The sequence below is a fragment of the Lissotriton vulgaris genome, chromosome 2_1, assembly GCF_964263255.1.
Source record: "Lissotriton vulgaris chromosome 2_1, aLisVul1.2, whole genome shotgun sequence".
NCBI classification, from domain to species: Eukaryota; Metazoa; Chordata; class Amphibia; order Caudata; family Salamandridae; genus Lissotriton; species Lissotriton vulgaris.
This window is the reverse complement of record NC_141687.1, coordinates 1,800,099,064-1,800,121,256: the sequence shown is the minus strand read 5'-3', so window position 1 is coordinate 1,800,121,256 and position 22,193 is coordinate 1,800,099,064.

Sequence of the window (22,193 nt, the reverse complement as noted above, 5' to 3'; positions counted from 1 at the left end):
ACTTACGGATGGCAAAAGAAAGTACCACTGGAATCCTGGGAAATGTAGTCCATTCTGCAAAGGATGGTTCAAGATGAGCGTCTTGAGTCTCACAATGATAGTGAGTGTGTGCTCATATTACCACATCTAAGCAGAAACGCCCCCACTTCCCACAGGCTTAGGTTGACTGTAAAAGCCAACTTCAATTGAATTATGACTATCTGTTATTCTACAACTGGGGTGTTGCAGGGTGAAATGTTGCTATCAAACACTCTTCATTCACACTGATGTTGTGTGTGAGTCATACACTTATTGCTAAACCGGATATGGTGTTGCTGCCTGGTACTCTTCTTCCACACTGCTGTGGGTGTATGAGTCATACACTCATTGCTGAACCGGGTAAAGTGTTGCAGCCCGGTACTCTTCTTCTGCACTGCTGTGTGTGCGAGGCATACACTCATTGCTGAACCAGGTACGGTGTTGCTACTCAGTACTCTTCTTCCGCACTGCTGTGTGTGTGTCATACACTCGTTGCTGAACCGGGTAAAGTGTTGCTGCCTGGTACTCTTCTTCCGCACTGCTGTGTGGGATCACTGACATAATATCGAGGGACAGAATATCGACCATCAAGAATATCGTTGACAAAATATCGACAGTCAAAATATCGAGTTTCTATCTACAAACAGGTAAGTACAAAAATATCGAGTTAAAAATATCGTTTACTAAAATATAGTTTTAAAAAATATCGACTTTACTAAAAACAATGTAAAATTAAATTAATATTAACAATTAATTACTAAAATATACTTAAAAATACTTAAATTAACTTATAATAATGAAATAATTAATGAAAGTTAAAAAAAATGTTTTAATTCATATTTGTTAAAACATATATATATCGTAACAAAATATAATTAAATAATAGCCAATATTATTAACGTACAATAACAAAAGTGTAAAAATTACTATTCCCACTCCAAAGAGTGCAAGCGTAGGGAAAGCGTTGGATAGCGTAGGGTTAAAATTACTATTCCCATTCCAGTGGGTGCAACAGTAGGGAAAGCGTTGGATAGCGTAGGGGTAAAAAATTAATATTCCCACTCCAGTGGGTGTAACAGTAGGGAAAGCGTTGGATAGCGTAAGGGTAAAAATGACTATTCCCACTCCAGTGGGTGCAACAGTAGGGAAAGCGTTGGATAGCGTAAGGGTGAAAATTACTATTCCCACTCCAAAGAGTGCAACAGTAGGGGAAGCGTTGGATAGCGTAAGGGTAAAAATTGCTATTCCCACTCCAAAGAGTGCAACATTAGGGAAAGCATTGGATAGCGTAGGGGTAAAAATTACTATTCCCACTTCAGTGGGTGCAACAGTAGGGAAAGCGTTGGATAGCGTCGGGGTTAAAATTACTATTCCCACTCCAAAGAGTGCAACAGTAGGGAAAGCGTTGGATAGCGTAGGGGTTAAAATTACTTTTCCCACTCCAAAGAGTGCAACAGTATGGAAAGCGTTGGATAGCGTAGGGGTTAAAATTACTATTCCCACTCCAGTGTATGCAACAGTAGGGAAAACGTTGGATAGCGTAAGGGTTAAAATTACTCTTCCCACTCCAGAAAATACAACATTAGGGAAAGTAAATACTTCATATATTATTTTAAAATTTTTAAATGAATATCTATTAATAATTATTTGAAAATAATTAAAAAATGTATATAATATAATAATTAATATATTACAATTACTAATTACCAATACATATTTCAATTGATCATCTATTAATACAAATTAATTAAAAATTAACAATTAATTATTTAATAATTAACAATTATTTAACAATTATTTCCAATTAAATACATTTCAATAGATTTAATTATTTTAATAATTATTAATAAATTACTTCCCACCCTATTCCCCTATAAACCCACAACCAGCTATAGAAAATAAATTATTAAAATTAACATAATTAACAATTAATCAATTACATTAAATTAATTTGCAAATATTTTTTTTTATAATTACCCATAAATACTTAATAATTAATTCTAAATAAATACCAAATAATAATTTTACATATTTAATTAATTATAATTTAATGACTTTCTACCCAATTCCCCTATAAACCCACAACCCGCTATAGAAAATAAATTAGTAAAATTTACATAATTACCATTTAATCAATTAATTAAAATTAATTACCAATTAAAATGTAATTAATTAACAAATATAAATTAATTAACAATTAATTAAAAATTACTATCAATAAATAAATTTACATATTTAATTAATTATAATTAAATTACTTCCCACCCTATTCCCCTATAATATTTTGTCTAGTCTATATTTAGTACACGTTATTATGTCCAATCGATATTTTGGAGTCGATATTATGTCTGTGCACCGCTGTGTGAGTGAATCATACACTCATTGCTGAACCGGGTAAAGTGTTGCTGCCCGGTACTCTTCTTCTGCACTGCTGTGTGTGAGTCATACACTCATTGCTGAACCAGGTAAAGTGTTGCTGCCTGGTACTCTTCTTCCGCACTGCTGTGTGTGTGAGTCATACACTCATTGCTGAACCGGATAAAGTGTTGTTGCCTGGTACTCTTCTTCTGCACTGCTGTGTGAGTGAGTCATACACTCATTGCTGAACCGGGTAACGTGTTGGTGCCCGGTACTCTTCTTCCGCACTGCTGTGTATGTGAGTCATACACTCATTGCTGAATTGGGTAAAGTGTTGCTTTCTGGTACTCTTCTTCCGCACTGCTGTGTGTGTGTGAGTCACACACTCATTGCAGAACCGGGCAAAGTGTTTCTGTCCGATACTCTTCTTCCGCACTGCTGTGCGTGTGAGTCATACACTCATTGCTGTACCGGGTGAAGTGTTGCAGCCCAGTACTCTTCTTCCTCACTGCTGTGTGTCTGAGTCATACGCTCATTGCTGAACCGTGTAAAGTGTTGCTGTCCGGGACTAGCCTTCCGCACTGCTGTGTTTGTGAGTCATACACTAATTGCTGAACCGGGTAAAGTGTTAACTATTCTTCCGTACTTCAGTGTGTATGAGTCATACACTCATTTCTGTACTGGATAAAGTGTTGCTGTCCGGTACTCTGCTTCCACACTGCTATGTGTGTGAGTAATACACTCATTGCTGAACCGGGTAAAGGGTTGCTGCCCAGTACTCTTCTTCCACACTGCAGTGTGTGTGAGTCATACACTAATTGATGAACCGGGTAAAGTGTTAACTCTTCTTCCACACTTCAGTGTGTATGAGTCATACACTCATTGCAGAATTGGGTAAAGTGTCGCTGCCTGGTACTCTTCTTCCACACTGCAGTGTGTGTGAGTCATACACTAATTGCTGAACCGGTTAAGTGGTAACTCTTCTTCCGCACTGCTATGTGTATGAGTCATACACTCATTGCTGAACTGGGTAAAGTGTTGCTGTCCGGTACTCTACTTCCACACTGCTGTGTGTGTGAGTTATACACTCATTGCTGAACCGGGTAAAGTTTTGCTGCCCAGGTACTCTTCTTTTGCACTGCTGTGGTTTGAGTCGTACACTCATTGCAGAAGCGGGTAAAGTGTTGCTGGCTGGTACTCTTCTTCCGCACTGCAGTGTGTGTGAGTCATACACTCATTGCTGAACCGGGTAAAGTGTTGCTGCCTGGTACTCTTCTTCCGCACTACTGTGTGTGTGAATTATACACTCTTTCCTGAACCAGGTAAAGTATTGCTGCCTGGTACTCTTCTTCCACACTGCTGTGTGTGTGAGTCATACACTCATTGCTGAACCAGGTAAAGTGTTGCTGTCTGATACTCTTCTTCCGCACTGCTGTGTGTGTCATACACTCATGGCTGAACCAGATAAAGTGTTGCTGGCTGGTATTCTTCTTCCGCACAGCTGTAAGAGTGAGTTATACACTCATTGCTGAACCAGGTAAGGTGTCGCAGCCCGGTACTCTTCTTCCGTACTGCTTTGTGTGTGAGTCATACACTCATTGCTGAACCAGGTAAAGTGTTGCTGCCTGGTACTCTTCTTCCACACTGCTGTGTGTGTGAGTCATACACTCATTGCTGAGCCAGGTAAAGTGTTGCTGCCTGATACTCTTCTTCCCCACTACTGTGTGTGTGAGTCATACACTCATTGCTGAATCAGATAAAGTGTTGTTGCCTGGTACTCTTCTTCTGCACTGCAGTGTGTGTGACTCCTACACTAATTGCTGAACCGGGTAAAGTGTTGCTGCCTGGTACTCTTCTTCCACACTGCAGTGTGTGTGAGTCATACACTCATTGCTGAACCGCGTAAAGTGTTACTGTCTGGTACTCTTTTTCACACTGCTGTGTGTGTATGAGTCATACACTAATTGTGAACCGGGTAAAGTGATGCTGCGTGGTACTCTTCTTCCTTACTGCTGTGTGTGTGAGTCATACACTCACTGCTGAACCACGTAAAGTTTTGCTGTCCAGTACTCTTCTTCCACTCTGCTGTGTGAGTCATACACTCATTGCTGAACCGGGTATAGTGTTGCTGCCTGGTACTCTTCTTCCGCCCTGCTGTGTGTGTGAGTCATACACTCATTGCTGAACCAGGTAAAGTGTTGCTGCTTGCTACTCTTCTTCCGCACTGCTGCGTGTGAGTCATACACTCATTGCTGAACCGGGTATGGTGTTGCTGTCCGGTACTCTACTTCCCCACTGCTGTGTGTGTGAGATATACACTAATTGCTGAACCAGGTAAAGTGTTAACTCTTCTTCCGTACTGCTATGTGTATGAGTCATACACTCATTGCTGAACCGGGTAAAGTGTTGCTTTCCGGTACTCTACTTCCACACTGCTGTGTGTGTGAGTTATACACTCATTGCTGAACCGGGTAAAGTGTTGCTGCCCGGTACTCTTCTTTTACACTGCTGTGGTTTGAGTCGTACACTCATTGCAGAACCGGGTAAAGTGTTGCTGCCTGGTACTCTTCTTCCACACTGCTGTGTGTGTGAGTTATACACTCTTTCCTGAACCAGGTAAAGTATTGCTGCCTGGTACTCTTCTTCTGCACTGCTGTGCGTGTGAGTCATATACTCATTGCTGAACCGGGTATGGTGTTGCTGCCCGGTACTCTTCTTCCCCACTGCTGTGTGTGTGAGTCATACACTAATTGCTGTCTTTATGCCGCTGTGATGTGATTATGCTCTTGTTTCCTCATTAGGTGATTTTTTGCTATCTAGCACTGTTCCTTTATGCGGCTGTGATGTGACTTATGCTCTGGTTGCCTTAGGAGGTGAACTGTTGCTATCTAGCACTCTTCGTTATGCCGCTGTGGTATGAGTTATGCTCTAATTGCCTTAAGAGGTGAACTGTTGCTATCTAGCACTCGTCTTTATGCCGCTGTGATGTAATTATGGTCTTGTTTCCTTATTAGGTGATTTTTTGCTATCTAGCACTGTTCCTTTATGCGGCTGTGGTGTGACTTATGCTCTGGTTGCCTTAGGAGGTGAACTGTTGCTATCTAGCACTCTTCGTTATGCCGCTGTGGTATGACTTATGCTCTAGTTGCCTTAATCGTTGAACTGTTGCTATCTAGCACTTGTCTTTATGTCGCTGTGATGTGATTATGCTCTTGTTTCCTTATCAGGTGAATTTTTGCTATCTAGCACTCTTCTTTATGCCGCTGTGGTATTACTTATGCTCGGGTTTCCCTAAGTGGGGAACTGTTGCTATCTATCACTCTTCTTTATGCCGCTGTGGTGTGCCTTATGCTCTAGTTGCCTTAAGAGGTGAACTGTTGCTATCTAGCACTTGTCTTTATGCCGCTGTGATGTAATTATGGTCTTGTTTCCTTATTAGGTGATGTTTTGCTATCTAGCCCTGTTCCTTTATGCGGCTGTGGTGTGACTTATGCTCTGGTTGCCTTAGGAGGTGAACTGTTGCTATCTAGCACTCTTCGTTCTGCCGCTGTGGTATGACTTATGCTCTAGTTGCCTTAAGCGGTGAACTGTTGCTATCTAGCACTTGTCTTTATGCCGCTGTGATGTAATTATGGTCTTGTTTCCTTATTAGGTGATTTTTTGCTATCTAGCACTGTTCCTTTATGCGGCTGTGGTGTGACTTATGCTCTGGTTGCCTTAGGAGGTGAACTGTTGCTATCTAGCACTCTTCGTTATGCCGCTGTGGTATGACTTATGCTCTAGTTGCCTTAAGCGGTGAACTGTTGCTATCTAGCACTTGTCTTTATGTCGCTGTGATGTGATTATGCTCTTGTTTCCTTATCAGGTGAATTTTTGCTATCTAGCACTCTTCTTTATGCCGCTGTGGTTTTACTTATGCTCGGGTTTCCCTAAGTGGGGAACTGTTGCTATCTATCACTATTCTTTATTCCGTTGTGGTGTGCCTTATGCTCTAGTTGCCTTAAGAGGTGAACTGTTGCTATCTAGCACTCGTCTTTATGCCGCTGTGATGTAATTATGCTCTTGTTTCCTTATTAGGTGATTTTTTGCTATCTAGCACTGTTCCTTTATGCGGCTGTGGTGTGACTTATGCTCTGGTTGCCTTAGGAGGTGAACTGTTGCTATCTAGCACTCTTCGTTATGCCCCTGTGGTATGACTTATGCTCTAGTTGCCTTAAGCTGTGAACTGTTTCTATCTAGCACTTGTCTTTATGTCGCTGTGATGTGATTATGCTCTTGTTTCCTTATCAGGTGAATTTTTGCTATCTAGCACTCTTCTTTATGCCGCTGTGGTGTGACTTATGCTCTGGTTGCCCTGAGTGATGAACTGTTGCTATCTAGCACTCTTCTTTATGCCGCTGTGATGTGATTATGCTCTTGTTTCCTTATTAGGTGATTTTTTGCTATCTAGCACTGTTCCTTTATGCCGCTGTGGTGAGAGTTATGCTTTTATTGCCTATATACATAGGGAATTATTTCTATCTAACGCTCTTTTTGTGTCAGTGTGGTGTGTGTCTGGCAGTCGTTGCCTTACAAGGCTAACTGTTGCTGTCTGCCACTAAAACGTCAATTCTTAAATGAGCAAAAGAGTCATATGGGTGGAATCACGGGCCAGGGAGAGACATACAAGAGTGGCTTCCATTTTGCAGGTGCGGTACCACCCTTTGAAGAGTCCAATGTCAAAATGGTTGACGATAAAACTCGCAGTTCCAAACCTTGATATATTTCGTTTCACAGACCCCTCTTCTACTCAGTTCATACATAGTGCGTCGCAAAGGCAGTTGGGACTTTGAGCCTGAAGGTTTTGCAGTGGCAAAGTCTGTGATTTGGGGGTCCGAATGCTTCGCGGGTGCAAACCCCTTCGGTACGTCAGCTCCGTGGACTTGGGAACGGAGCGGATACACAAAGAGTGACAGCCGGAGCCGTGCGTGAGTGGGAACATTGTATGTGTGGCGTGCGTGGATGCATGGTTCTGCCTGTCTGTTGTGTAGGCAACCTTGAGATCAAACGTAAAAATAGAGAACAGTGGTATATCTCCATGCTAGACACTGTTAACAGGGGTCTCAACACAAAAGAAGATTGGATGAAAATAGTGTCATAAGTACTTTTTGAGATACTATATATACAACTGCCATTCTAGTCTGCAACTCTGAGCCTCCAGTAATTCTGCATGCCTAAACTTCGTGAATACATAAACCATTAATTGACGACGTTTAGCATAATAACTGAGTATCTCATGTAATTATAGTACTCTCAATTAATAGTGTAGAGAGATCTCTGACTCCCAGTCAAGATTCATATAAAAAAAAAATTTTAATTTTTTTTTTTCATTTGAGTTTCCTGTTTAAAAATAACTCGAGCGGGACTGCATATCAGTATAATAAAAATAAGACTGAGATGAAACATTTGGGTTAGAGCTAATAAACGCAGTAGAAACATTCCTCATTCTTTGACTATTATCCAACCAACACCCGTCACGGGGCAAACAACCCGAGTTCACTCGGATATAGGTACAGAGTTTGAAATAATTAAAACCCTATTAAGAGTAAGAATGAGCGACAAATAGTCAATAAAAGACCATCCCAGCTTACCCACAACTTAAAAGAATAGAAAATGTACACCATGGACTGTAGTAATTCTACTACAAGACATGTTTTTGTTCACATCGAACAATAAAGTTCATCCATGTAATTCGAAAACAAGTGCTTTTCTAAAAAATAGTCAATAAAAGACCATCCCAGCTTACCCACAACTTAAAAGAATAGAAAATGTACACCATGGACTGTAGCAATTCTACTACAAGACATGTTTTTGTACACATCGAACAATAAAGTTCATCCATGTAATTCGAAAACAAGTGCTTTTCTAAAAAAAACAGAGTGAAGCGGGTCAACTCAGGAACATAGATCCACCCTCTTAATCACGTGACCTTCACACGAGATTAAAATGCGACGCCTAACGCGGCGTGCAAACAAATCCTGACCACAGCGGTGATCGAAGTGACGCCACGAGAATTAGCACCGGGGAAACCTGCCGTGTGCACCCACTAGGTAAGGACAATTTATACCGTACGGATGTTTAGACTACAACATGCCGTAAGCAAGAGGAATCCTTAGTGAAACTCTTTTATATTTCTTGCCTGCAGCCACGTGTATTACTCTACCCGGTTGCTGGAAAAGAACCCCATTTAGGGAACGCGACCCATTTCTCTGGGGTAAGATTTAAAAATTAAAACATAAGAGACCGGGGTAATAAGTTAGACTATGCCCCCATTGTAAGTTGACGCTATGCGCTTTTCTTTTTTCAATATTGTAGTAAAGAACAGCACCTGAAATAGTTGCGTGACTCGAAAATTTTAAAACAAACACGCACCGGGGAAACCTGCCGTGTGCACCCACTAGGTAAGGACAATTTATGCCGTACGGATGTTTAGATTACAACATGCCGTAAGCAAGAGGAATCCTTAGTGAAACTCTATAATATTTCTTGCCCGCAGCCACGTGTATTACTCTACCCGGTTGCTGGAAAAGAACCACATTTAGGGAACGCGACCAATTTCTCTGTGGTAAGATTTACAAATTAAAACATAAGAGACCGGGGTAATAAGTTAGACTATGCCCCCAATGTAAGCTGACGCTATGCGCTTTTCTTCTTCTTTTTTCAATATTGTAGTAAAGTACAGCACCTGAAAGAGTTGTGAGACTCGAAAATTTTACAACAAACAACGCATTGTGCGAGCCATAAGGTATCTCTGTTTTCGACCTTTTTAAAAAAATCAGTATCATTAATGGTTAAAGACACAGGGCCTATAACACGGTGTATTTATTTACATTATCGTCACAGGACCGCGCAAAGCCCACAACCGACGAAAAATATTTTCATTGAAATAGACGAGTGTTGCAACAAAAACACCTATCTACATATTGAGGTAATTATATGACTAATCTCAGTATACTACGTAATGTGCGTACAAGTGCCAGCCAATATTAAATAAGATACCGCTCTATCTATAGGTAGATGAGTAAAGAAAACCCAGGTGACTGTTACGGATGAGAAACAGAGGATTACTATATATCTGGTGGCCTCTTTGTGGAAAGAACTAACGATTACGGTCAGTGTACTATTGCTGCCAGTGCGCATGGGTTACGTATGAATGTGACATTTGAAGCAAGAGAACGGTGTTAACATGAACCAGAAAGCAAAAAATATCTTTATAGCAACTAGAAAGAGTGTGGTCTTTTCGAATGTAGTTAGGCTCTGTAAATGAAGGGCATATCACCCGGGATGTAAAGATGTGGTCCCTAACTGGGAATACTCATGTGGAGCCTCTCTGGGTTTTTTAAAAAAAAAAGTAATCTATGTGGTTGATGTTAATCTCGCAGTGTTAAATATCATGAAATTAATGTAAAAGAGTTCTTCTAGAGTTCTTCTGGATTTAAGATCTTTTGGTCAGTTCAACATGCTGTTCTGTATTTATGTGTAGCCTTATTTTTATCATGACTGCAACTGAGCGCATAACCAATGATGTATATGAAATGCTTAGTGTCTAACTGGGTAAAAAATGAATTTATTTAAATGCCCCAATATTACTGACAAACCAACAGAGGTCAGGAACTGAGCTGGCACAACCTTTTTTAAGGTTCATAAAATAGCGCATAAACATTAGGCCTGTAGTCTACATAGTACTGTTATAAAATAGGAAATTGTGTAAATGATAAAGGGTTCTAATAGTTACATTTTATGTGATTTATGCATTAGGTTTACTATCAACGTGTGGAGAATACGTATACAAATTGTCCTGAAGAAGGAAGCTGTTATCAGTTTTTAAGCTTCCGAAACGCGTCGACGCCAACCTCAAAGTCATATTCGGCATTGCCAACAATCTGACTGAACAAAAGGAACACTTTTCCTCTTAGTGTTGACAAATGAGAGTCCGAAATGACAGACTAAAGACAGATATAAGTGTCTCTTTAGATCAATTTTTCTCCACGTCCACATTAGGTGGCTTTTTAATTGTGCATTTCATTGTGTTTTTTATGTTTTTTTAAATTTGACCGGTTTTGTATATTTTAGAATAAAGTGTATATTTTTTACAGTACTAGCAGACTGGGTGGTTTTCCTTTCTGGTGAATGTTCGCCCGTTCCACACAGATGAATGGTATGAATGGTGTTTGAAAGGTGAGCCCTGATTTATGAGCAGGAAACAATATCTCCCACTGGGAAATCTCTTGTTTTACTTTTCAAGTATATTGGTGCTCTATTTCCCTTTGGGTCATTAAGAGCCCCTCTCTTTCTTTTTTACCTTTACCTGTTGTGTATGTGTGCCTATGAATGGGTTGTTTGTGCAATGTGTGTGTAAATGTGGCAACAGAGAAAGGCGGGGAAAGAGAGACAGACAGTGACCGCTAGTTAAATAGATAAAAAGAGAAATAAGTCAAAGTTGCTTGGGGGTTGCTCGAGAGAGACCGACTGAGTCAGAGCAAACAAACGAAAGAAAAAGTGGGGGTGAAATATATTGTTAATCAATCGATTCGGTTGGTAGGTTGGTGAGGTAAACGGACACACGCTTGATCAGTTATCAGACTAACCCATTTCAATCGAATGTTATTGGAAACAATAAAAAGCTGAAGAGCGAACGAATGGCTGGCCGGCCCAGCGCTGCGCTACAGAAGCGTGGCTTCTGTGCGCGCTCACCGGGATGGCGCACTGATCCCCAGCCCTTGAGGCGCGCCTGGCCACTCGTTTAAAGGGCCTCTCGGAGCACTGGACGCCCATTTATTCGGCTGCGCGGCTGACAATGGAGCCGGGGGAGCAGCTGGGTCCGGCGGGGTGTATGGGCTTTTCTCTGCCTTCAATGGGGCAGGTGCCGAGGGGATTCCCATTGTATTGTGCGCCCCTCCGAACCCTGGTTCCTGGCCAGGCTTGGCAGGCAGAGACGTGGAGAGGGGGAGGGGTGGAGGCCTGGCTCAGACAAGGGGGTGGGGCGGAGGGGGAGCTGTACTTGAGGGGGTGCAGGGGCTACAAGCGAGGCGATACTTCTAAGAAGTGGAGGAGAGTAGGCAAAGAGGAGTGAAGGAAATACCGGGGTAGAAGTGAGCAGTGCTTTAAATGGGCCGGTACTATCCGGTCAGGAGTACCGGTACTTTTTTTTATTTTGAGAGGGAGTTCACAAGAGAAAGGCTATACTTTTAATTGGAGAGTACCGACACTTCTAAGAAACAAGCAAGCAGGTACTCTGGTACAGAGTACCCGCACTTCTATTTTTCCATTTCAAGCACTTGAAGTAAGGGGGAAGGACCCCAAACGATTGTCGCGATGGAGGGTGTGAGGAGATACGTCGCCGTAATGTGTGTATAAGGCGGATAGAAGAAGTGCACACAAGCCGGGTCTGCTCTCGCGGCCTTGTCGTGGCAGAGAGTGTAGAATAAATCGCTTTGACTGGCCCCTGAGATATGTGCACGTCTCACGAGAGCTCTCCCTGTGCGTGCACTCCCTGCCCCTCGTGCCCTCCGAGTGGCACACTAATGCACTGAAGAGCTTTCTCGTCTCGAGGTGGGTTCTGCGGGGTGAATACCTCTAACCCTAGCCTGCTGGTGTACCTAACGCGTCCCCCCTCCCTTCACAAGCACCCCAGGCCCCCCTCCTCGTCCCCTCCCTCCACCAATCCGTGCGTAGCCATATGGCCCGTCTGCGCAGACACGGCCGACATCCACTTATCCAGGCGCACAATGTCCCGCAATGGGGAACAATTGGGGCTCTGTCTGCCCCCATTATTGATGCGAGGGGGGCAAAGAAAAATCATTTAACTACCCAGCCCATCCAGCCAATTATGGGCCATATGCGCCTTTAGTTTCAGTAGGGCCGATGAAGTCCCATTGAAATGGGCCACACTTTATTGGATTGCGCAGACAGATGTCCGGGCTGCGCCTACGTCCCCCGGACACCCCCGATACAGTTCGGGGAGCATTTAAGAATGCTCCGTCTTGTTAAATGAACTCTACTCGGCACCGCCCACTGCGCCAGGGCTTCACAAAACAATATTTGTATTTTTGGTTGCTTTGCGCGTGTTTCTGGTGTTATTGAACCATTATTGCGCCCCCCCCCCCCGTATCACGTGATTCGTATATCAATAAACAGGGGCACATTTTAACTACAGCACAAACCCAAGAAAACGAACTCTTATGAAATAAAATGTCCACTTTTTCAAAACGAGACCGACATGTGTACAAGCGAAAAACACAACGGTGTACCTTAGCAAAGACAGTGTTTTCGAGGCATACACAGTACGAGCCACACAACAATACACAGCCAGTGAAATCGTCGTGTTGGTCTCCTGGCGTCTCAGTGAATGCTTGTTGCGACTGTTTACTGAAGCTGCACATTTTTAAATACCATAAACACATGGCGCCCCTCCCCCACGCGCAGCTGAACACAGGGCTCACTCTGCACCTGTTGGGCAGAGCCGAGACATAAACATGCTCGCACTGGCACAAGACTGCGACCTGGGATCTGCGAACCCCCACTAAATCCTCAGCTGTGAGTTCAACAACAAAAACTACAAACCAAAAAGCTGGTATTTTTGACTCCAAACTACAGTACGCTTTAACTGTATAAAAAATAAAACAAAGCTGTGAATGTATATGGATGGAGAAATGTTTTAAGTGCAAAAGACGCGATTGGGGCAGCTTCCCCTGCCTTGCTTGAATTCATTCTGTCATTTTGTCGTTCTTGCTTCTAAATATGACACTTCTATCACAAGCTGCCCGATTCAGCAACATTCTAAGACACCAGGATAAAACAACAGCGAGGGTAGGCCGGCCCCAACCTGTACACGGCAATTCGATGAACCACTCTTCTGCGCATTTTTCTTTTTACTTTATTTCGTGGTTTCACAGACACACCGTGTAAGGTCTCTCTGAGCAGGTGTAGGTATTGTATCGCTCTAGCAAAATTTGAAACAGAAATGCAGTTCTCCTGTTCCCACACAGAAGTGGCCGACTAGTCATCATGAGAGGTAAAACGCGCAGTTTATATTCAAAGCGCTTTACAATCTACACAAAGGCCCCGGTCACTCCACCTGGTCACACAGCAAGCTCCCAGTCCGGGCTTTCGTTTTGCGCAGTAACCTCTGACGGTTCTCGTCCGAGCGGTTCATTCCAAGCACAGGCCGCCTCCAGGTCCCAGAAGGCACTGATTGATGCAGTAAAATCAACGCATTGAAACCATGGCCGGGATTTTCGAATTGTTGATTCACATAAAGTCACACAATACGAACTAAATTCAGCTTCGTTATCATCAGGTATGATCCTGCGAGTATGAAACCACAAACGCGAATGCATTATTATTATTTTTTATTTGACCTAAAGTTCATTTTTGATTCACAATCCTTGATTGGTGGGAATGCTTTATGCGGATAAATCACACATGACTTTGGAATTGAATTAATATATCACGCTTATATCACGCGTTTCGTTATTTCGCCTTCTAGTGGTCTTTAGCAGATGTTATAAGTAATTGCACTGTAATTCTTTTATTTGGCCTAGCGTTGGAGAGGACTACTGTTTTTCTTTTTTTTCCATAGAAGCGGTAGTTCCACATCCAGCACCGCCTTAACTGGATTCTTCCCACGTTTGTCGTTTTGGGGCACATTTCCTGTGTAGTCGAACTTTCTGTCGTTCTCTGTCCTTCCCCCATGTCTCTGTCCTTGTGTGTCTTCAGTGTATGTTTACCCCTTGTTATCTGTTCGTCATCCCTGTTTATGCACGACTGTAGTTAACACGTACTCTTACAGACAGACCCCTGTACATCAAAATGAGACAGAAAGAAACACACACTTTTTGTAAAATTGAGTATGTGAAAAACAGTGGTACCACGAGCTGCGGTATTTACCGGATATAGCTTCTGTTGTGCGTGCCACACACCGGATTGGGAAGCTATCACGAGAACCGTCTGAGGATTCCCCTGTTCGGAGATGAACGGACTCTGGATGTGTCGGCACGATTTGCCCCAAGTTTTACCAGGCGAAAATTATTTGGAAAAATAAAAACAGCGGGGAGCGCTGCTTGCACGACAGGTGTACATTTATTCCGACAAAATGCGGAGTTTGCGCCCGAATTCGGGTTTTCGCGGTGGTAGGAATGGCCCCCTGCGTGACTGTTCGTCTATTCAGACGAGTAGAATGAACCCCCTGGACTGACCCACGATTCCAATCTCTGTCCTGTAGGTGCCACCACAGAAGGAACCGTTTTATGACCATCAGTTAAAACGGAATGGGATACCACATATGTAAATGGTATTTCTGGTTTTGTTTCGGTGCACGGGGTGGAAGGTAGTGTTTTTTTGGTTTTTTTTGTTGCTGTAACCGATGGGCACCGTATTCGCCTGCAGTAAAGAGGGATCTCCACATTTCTGGATGTGGTAATTTAACTTTTCTCCAAACATAGAAATTGTTCTAAATGAAAGACAACCACTTTCTGGTTTGGCACATTTTTCTACCCCTGACCATGCTAAACGCTGGCCTCTTCGCACAAGCCTGGCAGTATTGCTCAGTTCTTTAATACAAATGCCTGTGTGCAATCTGCCAGCCACAACATATCGTAGGGGTTAACTGGCCTTCTGCAGGACACAGCTCCCGTGTTTGTGTCCTAGTAAAATACCAAAGGGGGATCCAGGATTTTTTTTGCAGAGAAACTAGTGTAGTTTGCTGCTCCCACGTTCTTGTCCTCGTAAGTAAATCAGCAGGTTGTGTGCCTGCTGCAAACATATTCAGTAGCCGGCAGCGCATACGCTTGAATTTCTGCAGGGGTAACACAAGACCTCTTCTTTTCCTATCTATGAAAGCAGTAGTTTGGAGGTGTAATACATCAAGACTCAAAACTGCATGCCAAAAGTAATCCAGTTTGAATTGTGTACCCTATTAGCTATAAATAACATTATTAATTTAATTAAGCACACATCCCTGCCCGAGGAACGCACGAGGGAAGCATGGGATGCTCCCACTGCCAGGCAACAACAGTCCCTGGTAAGTATCAAACAAGGCTAAAGGAATAAAATGGAATAAATAAGGTATCATCTTATCAATCAATACACCAGTGCCTGGTGGAGTTAAAAACTGCATGCCTATTCACTACAAAAACAGACTGTGCTACTTTAAACCAACTAAGTGATGCAAAAGTAAAAGATAATTGTTACTGCTTTATGACCTGATGCAGAGTTTGGTATTGTGAATTCCCATAGAAGCCCAGGTTCACACCAGAACCTGGGCTTCTATGGGAATTCACAAGGGCATATTATCAAGCCCGTTATCGCTGCTTTAGCGTCAGTTTCCTGCTGCTAAAGCAGCCATAATTTTAACGCCGTTCTTGATAATATGCCCCGCTGTTGTTTTATGGTCTGCAGAAGATCAGCAAATTCTTAGTGTCAAAGATATATAATTTTCTTTATGGCTTAAAGTAGACTGCCAGGAAGCCGCTCACCTTCTATGGATCTTTACATGGATGAGGTCCCAGAACAAAAGAATGCTCTAGCTGTTTTGGCATGAAGTAGACAAAATATGGGAGGAGCCTCAACAAATGCTTCTGCCACAGGTAAACCTGATAAAATGGGCCATCTTAATTCAGATCTCTCTCACTACTCACATTTGATATATCCATGTGAGGGTACAAGCCCCACCACATCCATTAACATGATATGCCATTGTTGCATGAAAATGGCATATTGTTGTAAAAACCCACATGTTAAACTTGTTAGTTTAGAGTGGCACGTGCATATCAACTTCTTATGATGCTGAACGTTCATCCCAATGTAGGCTGCTTATTTCCTCCAGAGTCTGCACAATTTATTTATTTATTTATTTAATTTATATAGCGCGTAATCACCCCGGTGTCTCTATGCGCTTTTCCAGGTCCAATTTTCCAATTCTCAATATATTTAGAGCTGAAATCTCACATTCATTAGTTATATCTGGTTGTAAAGGTCTCAATTGTGAGAAGTTGGCCTGGTATATGATGTTCACTATTCTAGTGAACACCTTGCACCAGTCCAAACAACCCTTATGGTGATTGTTGTAAAGTCAACCTTATAGACCAGCTATCCTAGAGGTTGTGTGGACAGAACAGTCTTAGGCTAAAAGACTCCTGAGGGCGTGTAAAGACAGCTGTTTTACCATATGTAACCCCTTGAATACCAAATAAAAGGACACCACACAGGATATATATAAAATATATATGTATTTATTCACTAACACACTCCTCTGAACTCTTTATGAGGTCAGACGCAAAAGCACATAACAAGTTACACTTAAAAATACTTTAAATAGCACAATTTACAGTTAGGCCCTAGGGGCGCGTAAAACCATATACTAAGTAAGTCGTATAAGAACCACGACTTGGGAAAGGAAGAGGCCTAGGGCCTAGGGAATCACTGGGGCTACACTATCTGACCCTTAGGTTAGGAGTAGGAGGCCCACAGGCGGCGCGTGCAGTGTCAGTACACTCAGGCGAGAAACTTAAAAAGGTAAGTAATGAAGTTTTAGGACACTTCCGGTCTAACTAGGATTACACAACTAACAAAACTAGACACTAGGATAGTCAATCCCTACACGAGCACCGAAGTACTCGCATTACCTCACCCACGGGCTGCGGGTGCATAGGTGTCAAAGTGTGTCGGGTTTTCTCGTTGTTTCCTATGGAGCCTTGGAAGAAGATGCTGCAGGCGACCAGGAGGAAGATGTCCGGGTGGATCCAAGGGTGGATCGGAGTTGAAGAGGACCTGGAAGCAGAGGGGACAGAGTCTGGGTCACTAGCCAGTGACCGGGTGGAACCAGGAAGGAACCAGACGTCGTCAAGGAGCAATCAGGTGCTGTCGTGAAGCTTGTTGTTGCAGCCACCAGACCAGGAGGCCTCGAGGACAACCAGGTGCTGGAGAGGAGCTGTTCCATGAAGGTTCTCGCAGATGGAGGGGTCGACTTCAAGATCGGAGCCAACAAGCCTAAGCAAAGGCAACCCACGCAGGATACACAAAAGGCTTCTGGTGCAGACCAGGAGGGTCTGAGGTACTTCACATTTTCAGGGAAGCATGGGCCAGTCTGGAGCAACCAGACCAGCGATGGATTTTCAAAAGGATCGTCGCCACAGGGCTACTAGCCAACTGGCCAGCAACCGGACAACGCGTCGAGCAGAACACAAGCAGAAGGCCCCCACGGAGATCTCGTGGAGTGTGGAGGGCTGGTCTTCGGTGCAGGTGGAGCTCAGTGTCGGGGTGTCTCAGTCCCCAGTGCACAGCTACGAGGATACCTCAGGAGCTGCGCTGTTAGAAAGTTGCAGGCTTTCCAAGATGTCCGGTCCCACGTATCTCGACGCCTTCCATGGTGCTCAGCTGTGCTGGAGTCGTGCAGCTGGGTCAAAGAGGTCTGGGAGTCTGGATCTTGTCTGGCTCTGTGCTCGGGTTCCGGCAGGAACGGGGACAAAGCAAGCCGTCGAGTTGCTGGATGGTGCCTGGTTGCCCAGGGTGGTCACTCCTTGGCCACAAGGGAGATTCTTCAGTCTTCAGCTTAGGTGAATGTCGAAGGGTCCAGAGTTTCGTCTCAAGTCGATTCCAGGATTAATCTAATGTCTCCTGGGTCAGCTCCTACCTTTATACAACTAAAGGGGGCTGGTTTACTCACTAGGTCCCTCCTATGGGTGGGACCAGGAAGGGGGGTGGTTACACCCCCTTTCCTTTGTCCAGTTTCGCACCAGAGCTGGGGCTGGAGTGCCCCAGCAACCGGTTTGAACTGGGGTATGCATGAAGCACCTAGTGTGCTCCAGGCAGTGTCTGTTTCTATTCAGCCCTCCCTGTCCCAATACACATCCTTCTGCCTGGGGTGGTGCTCGCACCTCCTCAAGCAGGAAACCTATTTTCCAAACCTTCGTGACTGGAAGGACTCCCAGCAGCAGGAGGTCAGACTTGTGTCTGTAAATGTAAAAATGTAAATTGATACTTGTACAGTGCACTACTCACCGCAAGGGTCTCAAGGCGCTTGTACGAATACCGCTGTGGAACCCATCCTGGCTTTCCCTGTGAGGTGTCCACTCCTGGGCACCCCAAGGGTGGAGGCCAGGCTTCCTTAGAGTTGTGGGGGCCGTTGTGGAGATTAAGCAAGCTATTGCCCAGAGTTGCAGAGTGGGACTCCATGATTGGAATAGGCACTGAGGCGAGAATTATCAGGTCCGTGAAATTTTGAGAACAAGACCCGCCGAGGCGGGGAATTGAACCCTGCTCCCGGGCCAGACCTCTGCATCAGGGTCTGCTGCTCGAACCATTGAGCCACACTTCTCTGTGGCAGCAGCATCCATTTTGTGATGCTGGGGCTCTGGTTAACTTTAACCGGGTACAGTTGTTTCAACATGTCTTCTCCCTCTAGAAGGGTGGAATTCTACCCCCGTCACCAGAATTGGCGAGGGGGTAGTATTCCAAAGCGTATCACACCTTACACGACATGTTTGGATAAAGCCAAACCAAAGTTAGCATTAACCGCAAGGATTATAATGCACTTAAGAGTATATGTAATGTAATGTAATGCTGTCTTGTAAAGCGCATGTATCACCCCGCCATGGGGTATCTCAGCGCTGTAGACCGCTGGGGAACCCTTCCTGGCTTTCCCTGTGAGATGGTCCCTGCTGGGTATCTCCAAGGTGAAACCAGGCATCCCCGGCGTATGTCGGGGGCCGTTGTGTAGATAAGGCAAGCTAATGCCCAGAGTTGCCGAGTGTGATCCCTGGTTAGAGTAGGAACCGAGGCGAGAATTATCGAGTCCCCTGATCCTGGTCCATGACCCTGCCGCGTCGGGAATTGAACCCTGGTCTCGGGCCGTCCTCTGCTTCCGGGTCTGCCGCCTCTAACCAGTGAGCCACACCACTCCACTATATGGTGGAGCAATATCATAGAACAGCTATAAGGACATGGTTCAGAAATCTGCAGACAGGCTCAGCTCATGCTAGAGCACCATCTCACACATAACCAGGCACTCTGCCTCCAGGATTGTTAAGGCCTGCCATAGGAGTGACTTATAGGTTACTATGTGTCTATATGTAAGTAGGTACAGGAATACTACACCTAAGCAAGGGGTGATTACACGACCTTGCCTCAGCTGAGTGATCAGCCAGTTGTGTCTATTTGAGTGGCCAGCCAGGGGTGGCATAATACATGCTGCAGCCCCTGGTAGGCCTTGGGTGCACCTATGCCCTGGGTACCTATGGTACACTATACAGGGACTCACAAGGGTGACCCAATATCCAATTTGGTATGTACCTACAGTTCATGGAGTCCATTTTACAGAGAGAACAGATAGCCTGGGGTCCTGAATAGCTGGATCCCAGGCCAACTAAGTCGAAAACCAGCTAAACACTAGGCAAAAAGTTGGGGGCAACCATAGTCAGGTATCCACCTTCCTACATCAATATTAATTCGCAAGGCGATCCTCTTTGCAGCCACTATATTGGTAAAGATTGAAGGTGCTGATTTTAGGCCATGTGTCTGTACTTTAAACTGGAAACATGTGGACGTGCAGATAACTGATTGCCTTTGAATGTGAAAATGTGCGCCTAGTAAGTCTTGTCACCATGAAGACCCACAGGCATACTAGAAGAATTATTCTCTGAAGTTTCCGCCATGAAGACTGTTCTGAATCCTCCAGTGACTTTGGGGACTAGAAAGATGATGGAATATTCCCCGAATCCCTTCTTCATCTCTGGAACTTGGCTTATTGCCTTCTTCTGGAGCAGGGGATTTAGTGTGTAGTTCATTGGATAGTGCTTCTCTCTTGATGGGACCTGCCATGGAATTATTCCGACTCTTGGGTCTGGAAGGAGAGATGAGAATTCTCTTGAGTAACTCTTCTTGATTACGTAGAGAACCCAGGCATTTGAAGTAGATTCCATCTAGGCAGAGTCGTAGCGGCCCTGATACCTGTACCTCATGGCCATTTCCTTCATAGTCACATCTTTGCTGGTTTCCTGGAGATCCCTGCTGTGTTTCCAAGTGAAGTCATCAACATATCCTTTACTGTTGTATTTGCAAGATTGGGTTGATAAATGCTGTCTTCTTGAATGCGGGTGAAAGGATTTTTTTCTGTCCCGGTGATGTAGAAGCAGGAGATTGCTGCCTGAGAGATGAAGAATATTTATTTTCTTTAAGCAGTTTGCACCTTCCAACTCAGTGCCAAACGAACAAATAACTCCAAATGGCAAGAGGAGTGATGATGCCTTTTGAGTTGACTCTGTAGGCCGGTCTTTTAGAACGAGGTCCATTCTTGCAGCTATTAAGGTTTCACTGGCCAAACTGATGCATTTATCACACTGAAGATACAACAGAAGAAACTCAATCTCTTGTTCTATCCCTTCAAGAAGAGTAGAACTTTCTGTCCCATTTTCATCAACCATAGTTTTTAAAATAAGATTTCAGGGATTTTGCATTTATGGCTAAATGAATACCAATTTGTAAGGCTAGATGGGAACCAGCATAATCGTTTTTAGAGAAGAATCAACTTCTTGTCTGTGGTTACCTTTTAAGATAGCTTCTTTAGCCATACATGTGTATCCCAGGAAAATGGGGAAAAAGAAATCATCAGGAAGTGTGTCTGGCTGTTTATCTTCCATACCTGTGAGAGCGCACAGGAGAGAAATGAAGCAATGCATTTTGATTTTATCTGTATCCTTCCATTCTTTGTGAATCATGTCTAGTACATAAGCATAAATAGGAAGATAAAACTGGGAAGACCTCTGAAGCTAGTGGAGATCAGTATTTGCTTTATTAGCCTTAGTGGTCGGAGTATCAGTAGATGGAAAACCCTTATATTCACAGTTATGGGATAAGATAGTCAGCAGAAGATCCTTTCCTGTATATTTTCTCCTCTCTTCTTCCGGCATCATCTCTGGCTCACCTTTATCTGGGTCTAATACTTCCGAAGCAGACCCTTTCTCTGAAACATCCCAACTATGATTATGAGGAACCTCATGACTGAAGTTCCCTTAAGAGATGCAATAGTTGAGGGGTCAGAGTTAGGAAAGGTCTATAGCAAAGTGACAGACATTGATTAGATAATACAATTTATGTTTTTTTGTAAATAAAAACCTAGAATGAAACAGTATATTAAGTCCACTTGTGTACAGAAACCAATGAGCAAAATAATTTCTGATAGAGCTTTATTGTTTATTGTTGTTGACTATTTTTCTTTTGTTTTCTACAGTTTTTTTTAATATATATAGTTTTTATAAGTGATTATGTATTTAAATTTTATATAGTCTTGAATTAAAAAACACAAAAGAGAAAATACAAAATCAATAGACATGAAACATATATACAGTGATGAAGGCAAAGCGGTAGACACCACTACGCGCGTTTCGGCTCTTGAGCCTTCTTCAGGTGACCGTCTATTGTTAGAGATTCAAAGAGTCCAGGACTCACAGTTAGGTGTGGCGTGGATATAAAAGGTCAGTCGGTAAAGGCAGCTTCTTAAGATCTTGAGATGTGGAACGATGTAGTCCTATAGCTTGTCATATGATGTTATGACATCAGAGAAAATGAGGTGGTAGAACAGTATAGTGGAGGTAGCTTAGATTCAGATCGTTATTTGTGTTGACATTTGTAGAACCTCCACGAGTATAACTTCCAGTGAGTAGATGGTAAGGTGATGAGAGCAATAGTGAAGGAAACGAGTATTTATCTCCACAAGTTGATAAAATATCCGGAGGCGAGCAATAATGATGTATAATTGTTAGCACGAATATTTTGTATCCACC